This window comes from Triticum aestivum, chromosome 4B (genome assembly GCF_018294505.1).
Source record: "Triticum aestivum cultivar Chinese Spring chromosome 4B, IWGSC CS RefSeq v2.1, whole genome shotgun sequence".
In the NCBI taxonomy this organism is placed as follows: Eukaryota; Viridiplantae; Streptophyta; class Magnoliopsida; order Poales; family Poaceae; genus Triticum; species Triticum aestivum.
The window spans coordinates 369,657,545-369,666,247 of NC_057804.1; positions in this window are offsets into that span (position 1 = coordinate 369,657,545).

Below are 8,703 nucleotides of genomic sequence, written 5' to 3' on the forward strand. Positions count from 1 at the left end.
TGAAGAAATACCTCTCCTCTACCCCAGTGCTGGTTGCGCCCAAACCACAAGAACCGTTGTTGCTTTATCTAGCGGCAATGAATTAGGTGGTTAGCACCGCACTAGTGGCGCAAAGAGAGGTCGACGAGAGGGCAGCGGCAATGGCGGAATCAACAGATGGTGAGCTGGAACCCCTTCCGGCAGGGCTCGATCCCGGCAAGACTGAGTCCTCGGCAGAGGCTGATGCCAGTGCGATAGGGCCCACGCGACTGGGTGAGGAGGCGCAGAGGAAGAAAACGGTGCAGCACCCAGTTTACTTCATCAGCTCCCCCTTGCAGGGGGCTAGGTCGAGGTACTCAGGTGTGCAAAAGCTGCTCTTCGGCCTTCTTATGGCTTCGAGGAAGCTGCGCCACTACTTCCAAGTGCACGAGATCACGGTGGTCACCCGCCTCCCATTGCAACGGATACTGCATAACCCAGATGCAACGGGGAGGATCATGGAATGGGCCCTGGAGCTGTCAAGTTTCGGTTTGAAGTTCGAAAGTACCTCGACAATTCAAAGCAGAGTCTTGGCGGAGTTTGTTGCAGAATGGACCTCGACACCCGACGAAGAGGTGCAGGAGACCACTCTCCCCGGCAAGGAAATGAGCCGCAACTGGGTCATGTACTTTGATATTGCCTTCTCGCTACAAGGCGCCGGTGCTGGAGTGCTGCTTGTCGCACCCACCGGAGAGCACCTCAAGTATGTCATCCAGATGCACTTCCCCCGGTAGATGTCAACCAATAACACCACCGAGTACGAGGGTTTGCTTGCCGGTCTCAGGATCGCGGCAAACCATGGAGTTAAGAAGCTCATCGTCAGGGGCGACTCGCAACTCGTTGTCAGGCAGGTCAACAAAGATTATCAAAGCCCGTTGATGGAAGCTTTCGTGGATGAGGTGAGGAAACTGGAGGAGCGCTTTGACGGTATACAAGTGGAGCATGTCCCTCAGGCGGAGAACGACATCGCCGACTACCTGTCAAAGCGCGCTACCCTCAAGCTACATGTGGAACCAGGTACTTTTGTGCTTTAGTTAACTCAACCATCCATTGAGCCGTCGACCGGGAAGAACAAGCGGAGGAATCTAGGCTCCGACAAGTACTTCCCCACCGAGCTCCCCGGACTCGCCGGCGAAGATGTTGCCGTGGATGCCGATCCTGCCGCGGGACAACCGACTCCGACAGGACCTCAGGTCATGGCCATGGAGGCGGCCGCTCCCGTGGCAGAAGAGATGCCTTTAGTCCTTGTCGTCGAGCCACAGGCTCCGGCATGAGCACAGCACACTGTCTGATTCCTTCAAAAAGGAGAGCTTCCTGAGGAGCAGGAAGAGGCAGAAAAAGTAGCCCGCCGGTCTGCTCTGTACCAATCGTTGATAAATTATTGTATAGAAGAAGACCGAATGGGGTGAAATTGAAATGCATCTCCCAGGAGGAAGGACTAAAGCTGTTGGCAAAGATACATGGAGGCATATGTGGCTCCCACATAGGGTCGAGGGCCCTTGCCGGCAAGGTTTCTTCTGGCCCACCGCCCTCCAGGATGCGACGACACTAGTAACCAAGTGTGAAGCATGCCAGTTCCATTCGAAGAAGCTTCATCAACCAGCTCAAGCCCTTCAAACTATCCCTCTCTCCTGGCCCTTCTCGGTCTGGGGGCTCGACATATTGGGCCCTTTCCCCCATGCTGTCGGGGGCTTTGAGTACTTGTACGTCACAATTGACAAGTTCACAAAGTGGCCAGAGGTGGAAGCAGTGAGGAAGGTGACGGCGCATTCAGCCATCAAGTTCTTCAAGGGACTAGTGTGCCATTTTGGGATACCCAACAGGATCATCACCGACAATGGCACACAGTTCACAAGCCACACCTTCATGCAATACATTGAGGATCTCGGCAGCAGGGTCTATTTTGCCTCCGTGGCACATCCACGGAGCAACAGCCAAGCAGAGAGAGCAAATGCTGAAGTCCTATGAGGCTTAAGAACGAAGACTTTTGACAGGCTGCGCAAAAGTGGAAGACACTGGATTAATGAGTTGCCGGCGGTTCTTTGGTCGATCAGAACGACGCCAAATCAATCCATCGGCCAGACACCCTTTGCCCTGGTCTACGGGGCAGAAGCAGTTCTCCCCATGGAACTCATATACGGGTCACCTCGAGTGCTCGCTTATGATGAGCTTGAGCAAGAGCAATTGCGGCAAGATGATGCAACGCTCCTTGAGGAAGATCGTCTCCGGGCGGCTATGAGAGCAGCATGCTACCAGCAAGCCTTGCGCCGCTACCATAGCCGCAAGGTTCGTGCCCGGAGCCTTGAGGAAGGCGACCTTGTTCTTTGGCACGTTCAGTCGGCCAAGAATTCCAACAGGTTGACGCTGAAGTGGGAAGGCCCTTATCGGGTAACACGAGTCGCCAGGCCCGGCGCAGTCTGCCTGGAGACCGAAGATGCCGTTCCAGTAAGTAACTCCTAGAACATCGAGCATCTTCTCAAGTTTTTCCCATAAGGCATGGCTGCCGGGCCTCCCGGCAAGCCACCATTTAGTACAAGCCTTGCCGGCAAGGCATGTAACCCTTTGTACAAAGCCAGGCGCAGACCCTGAGCACTAATAAATGAAGCGCTGGCGCCCTAAGTTATAGCATGCATGCTAGGTCGAGTCTCTTCCTCGGTTAGGGTTGATAGTGCTTGGCAGCGGCTAACCCCTAGCTTAGAGGTCGAGTGCGCGTCTCTCTTTTCTTCTCTATCTTCTTTGGTTCGCAGGACACATGAGTATTCTTGTCGAACTGCTTTGGAAGAAACAGGAGGGACCGGCGTCCGGGCCCCGGCAAGCCAAAGTTGCCGGGGGCTACAAGAGCAAGGATCCATCCGCGGCAAGCCAAGGTTGTCGGGGGCTGCAGATCCAGATAAGTCTTCTATCCTCTATCATGCATTTCGTTATGGACTAAGGTATGTGAAACCTCATTTTATCCTTAGGCTACCGTGCTCCCCTCATTCCGGACCCTAGGACTCATCTCCTGGGGCCGAGTTTGGTCGAAGTCGCGGCAACAAGGAAATGAAACGAGGAGCCTAAGCCAACCTCATCCCTACCTCCGCCAAGGGCGTGATAAAGGTCGAGCGAAGTGGGGGGACGGCAAGGCCTGTTGCCGGGCGAAAAAACGTTTATATTAAAGGTAACGAGGATTCACTCCTTATTGTGAGTTCCACCTGCGAACGAAAAACCTGGCAAACGTCCCTTTTTAATATAAAAACATCCCGTATAGGTACAGTTCATACGAAATGAAAAACATGAGTAAGGGGATTACAAGTTCTAAAGTTAACAAAGGCCCGAAGGCTTACAAGACTAAAAAGAGATAAGGTGCCCGTAATCCCTTTCTTGTCCCTCTCCTCAGGAAATGGAATAAGAAAGCAGAAGGGCAAAGGGGGTGCCTAGGCAAGTCACGAGCAGCAGAAGACACCAAGAGAGCATGCCGGCGGTCTCCTAGGAGAGGGTCGGTGGTGCCGGCACCGGGGAAAGAGCTGGAAGATGAGGCAGCGGTCTGTCAATGAAGGCGTCCATGCCTGCGTACTCCGGCTTGACGGCCTGCCACCCGTCTTCTTCGCCTTCCCCGGCTTCCATTCGCCAGCCGCCCAAGGAGGCGGCCCCAAGGAGTCCAAGGAGCTGGCCCCTACCCCGGCGGGTTCCGCTAGAGGAACGGCCAGGTGCAGATGATGCTGCTGCCGCACCCGCCCAGGCACGGGGCGTCCGACGCCTAGTCAGACTCGTCCCCGTCATCTGCCTCGCTGTCCTCCTCATCACTCCCGCTCGAGGAAGTGTTCCCATAGTCGGAGGAACTCTCCATGCAGCACTTCAAGCGAGTTCCAAGATCTCCAAAGACCTTGACGGAGAGCAGGTCGTTCTCCATTAATTTGAAGAAGAGAACGAGCCCCACTGTCAAGTTATGGATGCGGGCGAAGGTCTTCCACCCTCGGCCGAGATACATGACGTGAGGGGCGGGGAACTCGACATCGGCCCATATGCCGCTGTTCCCACAACCCCTCATATGCAGCCGCAACACCTGCGGTGGATCCAGCTCCATCTGTCGCGCAAACGGATTCGGGAGGCGAAGACGATGGCGTGGCGGCTGGCGCAGCCTGATGAAGAACTCGCAAGGGTTGTCCCCGATGTGTCCCTCCACCGGAGGAGGGACCGCTGGCGGGGGCAAAGCCGATCTGCCGCCTCGTCCTCCTCTCCCTCGAGTGCCTCGGTGGCCTCGACCTCGCCCCCTCCCTCTAACAGGCGGCTCCGCCACCATGAGCTCTAGGGGGAGGAGTGATGCGTTGTCAAGCCGAGACCCTCGCCGCCACCGATGAAGTGTCGCCATGCCGCCTCGCCATGGCAGAAGAAAGGAGGAAGCAGGAATGGGGAGAGGCAGATGGCGAAGGGTTGAGAGGCGCCGATCCTCCCGCTCCCCTCTTTAGAAAGGGCGGGGGCGAGGCTCGGCCGCCCCCTCTGGGCCAATCCATCCCGTTGAAGTGACAGCAAGTAGGGTCGTCGACCGCCCTCCCCGCTCCATTGAAGGCGCGTGGGAATCGACCCATGCACGCGCACGACTTCCCACATCCCGCGCGCCTGTCATTCACCCTGCATCGTGCATGCAGTGAACGTGGCGCGAGGGATAGGCGCAGTGGGACGCGTGGAGCGACAGTTCCCAAGTGAGGGCAGTAAATGAGCAGCGGCCCTGCGGTCTCAAAGAGACACGCAAGCCACCTCTTTATTGTCCACCACGGGATGACGCCAGCATGCTTCCGTCACGCGGGCACATGACCCCCATGTCACATGTTCAATGCGGGTCATGGAGAAGCGCAGCGGACGGAGAAGTTACCACGGTAAAAATCCGCCCCAACTGCCCGCGCACCATTCTGGGCCTGGCCCAACAACGTGTTGTGCTTATGTATGGCCCAGGCCCGGGGGCTCCTATCGGTGTACAAAAGTAGGGGCTCTGCTTTTGACCCCTTTACTTGTGCACGGGCAGTCAGAGCCACCCGCCACGGCCACGCATAATAGCGCAGGAAAGGGAAGCCGGAGAGAAGCCAAAGGCACAAGACAAACAAAGCAACGACAAGGACCAAGGCCACAAGGATCGGATGGACAAAGCAGGTTTCCCCTGCCTTCCCCGGCAAGACCCTTGCCGGGGCAGCTCGTCCACACCAGCTGAGCGAGCCACCTTTGAGCCCACCAACGCTAGACAAACGCATTGGGACAGCGCTCGGGAGGCACCTCCGTGGTGGCATGCAGATCTTTGTGAAGACTAAGAATAGTCAAGATCAAATGAGGATAGAAAGGCAACAGTCCTTGGCAGGGTTCTTGCCGAGGAAGCCCACGAGACCCCCGGCAAGGTCCTTGCCGGGGATGACAGCGTGCCGCGGCAAGACCCTTGTTGGGCCACCCGGTAAGGCCCTCGCCAAGCGTGCCAGCAGGGCCACTGCCAAGCCCACCCAGCCAAGTCTCCATCGCCGTTCGCATGCAGCTGCCGACCCAACCAGTTGGACAGGCACCTGCGTGGCAACATGCAGCCCTTCGTGGAGGCTCCACCACCGTGCCACCTCAGCTGCCTGCCTGCCTACATGGCACCGCATGCATCGCTGGCCAGGGCGCGTGTCAAAGCAAGGAGTAGTAGCGGCGGACGGGACGGGCCTCGCCCCCATCCCCGATAAAGTGAAGGGACACCTAAGCCTCGCATTAAATGCACTTTGTCCTATAATACCAGCGATAAGCTCACAACGTTGTAGCACTTTCCACCTCCTGTGTGCCACTGTGGCAGCCCCTTTCGCCTATAAAAGGAGGCCCATGGCGCACTAAAGAAGGATTCAGCTCTTTCGAACCTGGTAGCACCCAGAGCTAGTTCAAGAGCTCAAGAACACTAAATACATCCACCAAAGCAGGATCGTAGGGTTTTACGCATCTTTGCGGCCCGAACCTAGGTAAATCCCCTTTGTGCTGTCTACTAGTCCCGCTCTTCTCACGATCCAGCGCCCCGCAACCGTAGTAGGGATTCCAGTGATCCCATAGGTGTCGTTTCCCACCGACATCTTCTATGATTGTGAGCCCCATTAAAAGTTTTCAAACTTGAGCAAATTAGCTGAAGTTGGACAAGGAAGACAACGTAATGAGTCATGTTTGGGTATATTTGTATAGATGTTATATTGTTATGGATCATCCAACATGCGGTACTTGCTATTTAGAATCTTTTGCTAGCCAAAATTTTTGTACTAAGTGGGAATACTGCTTGTGGATCCAAAATCATTTAACCAAGTTTCTTCCATGAGTGTCCACAATACCTACCTATATGCGGTATTTACCCGCCGTTCCAAGTAAATTTGCATGTGCCAAAATCTAAATCTTCAAATAATAATCTATTTTGTATGTCCAAATCGCTCATGAAGTGACAGGGGGCGGCTAGTATCTTCCATGCTAGGTGGTTATTCTCATGATGAGTGGTTATTCGCTTGTCATTCGGAGAAAGTGGCTGGTAATTGGGATGCGCAGTCCTATGATCAAAATCAAAATATAATAATAAAACAAAACTCCATCGGAATGTTGTTGGTATGGAGGGCACCTGAGGATTCGGCTAGCCATTGCTTGTGTTTGTTGGTGGAGGGGGAGTAAAAATTTACCTTTCTGTTTCAGAACCGTCTATAATGTGTCTAGCATGGAATATGTTGAAAACTCTCGGTTGCTACTTTGACAATGAAAGCATACCTCTCAAAATTATATTCATATCTGTTTTAAAAGCTTCGATCTCTAGCACCTGTGCAAATCTCTGCTTCCCTCTGCAAAGGGCCTATCTTTTACCTTTTTGTTGAGTCAATTTCTTATTCCAACCTATTCTTTAGTTGGCAAGCATAATGTGATGGGGAAAGATCTAAGCATAGGCCATTCACAAATATTTGATCATGAATTATTATTGTTGACAATTATGTATATGATAAATAAGTTGGGAGGCGAAACACTAAGCCCCTATCTTTCTCTGTGTTCGATGGATGTTATTTGTTCTAAAAATATGCTTTGAGTGGTAGCAATCATGGAAGACTATATGATAGTTGAGTATGTGGAATTTGCTAAATCAAAGCTCTTACATAGACCCTTACTGAAAATAAGATGAATTGCAATTGTTTGATGACTGAGAACATAGTTTGTTAGTTTTCAAGAAAGTTTATGGTCTATGCTTTAACATGTGAATAGCTTGTTACTTGATCATGAGAAGTATTATGAGATGATCTACTCTTTATGATATATAAATATGCTAGAAAAAGTTATTGCAATTATCATCGATCAAATTTGTGCACTTGCTAGCATTCACACTTCAAAAATTCTGTTTTTATCATTTACCTACTCGAGGACGAGCAGGAATTAAGCTTGGGGATGCTTGATACGTCTCCAACACATCTATAATTTTTTATTGTTCCATGCTATTATATTATCTATTTTGGATGTTTAATGGACATTAATATGCTATTTTATATTATTTTTGGGACTAACCTATTAACCGAGAGTCCAGTGCCAGTTTCTGTTTATTTTGTGCCTATTTTAGAGTTTTGCATAAAAGGAATACCAAACTGAGTCCAAACAGAATGAAACCTTCGCGATGATCTTTCTTGGACCGAAAGCAAACCAGAAGACTTGGAGATGAAGTCGGAGATGCAACAAGGAAGCCACGAGGCAGAAGGGCGCGCCCAGGGGGGTAGGCGCGCCCCCACCCTCGTGGGCCCCTCGTAGCTCCCCTGGCCTAGTTCCTCCGCCTATATACTATTATACCCTAAAAACATAAGGGGGGAGCCACGAAGCAACTTTTCCACCGCCGCAACCTTCTGTACCCATGAGATCCCATCTTGGGGCCTTTTCCGGCGTCCTGCTGGAGGGGGATTCAATCACGAAGGTATTCTACCTCAACACCATTACCTCTCCGATGAAACGTGAGTAGTTTACCACAGACCTTCGGGTCCATAGTTATTAGCTAGATGGCTTCTTCTCTCTCTTTGATTCTTAATACCATGTTCTCCTCGATGTTCTTGGAGATCTATTCAATATAATACTCTTTTGCGGTGTGTTTGCGGAGATCCGATGAATTGTGGATTTATGATCAAGATTATCTATGAATATTATTTGGTTCTTCTCTGAATTCTTATATGCATGATTTGATATCTTTGCAAGTCTCTTCGAATTATCGGTTTAGTTTGGCCTACTAGATTGATCTTTCTTGCAATGGGAGGAGTGCTTAGCTTTGGGTTCAATCTTGCGGTGTCCTTTCCTAGTGACACTAGGGATAGCAAGGCATGTATTGTATTGTTGCCATCAAGGATAACAAGATGAGGTTTTCATCATATTGCTTGAGTTAATTCCTCTACATCATGTCATCTTGCTTAATGCGTTACTCTGTTCTTTATGAACTTAATACTCTAGATGCATCCTGGATAGCGGTTGATGTGTGGAGTAATAGTAGTAGATGCAGGCAGGAGTCAGTCTACTTGACACAGACGTGATGCCTATGTTCATGATCATTGCCTTAGATGTCATCATAATTATGCGCTCTTCTATCAATTGCTTGGCAGTAATTTGTTCACCCATCGTAATATATGCTATCTTGAGAGAAGCCACTAGTGAAACCTATGGCCCCCGGGTCTCTTTCCATTATATTGAATCTCGTTGACATCTTGCTAG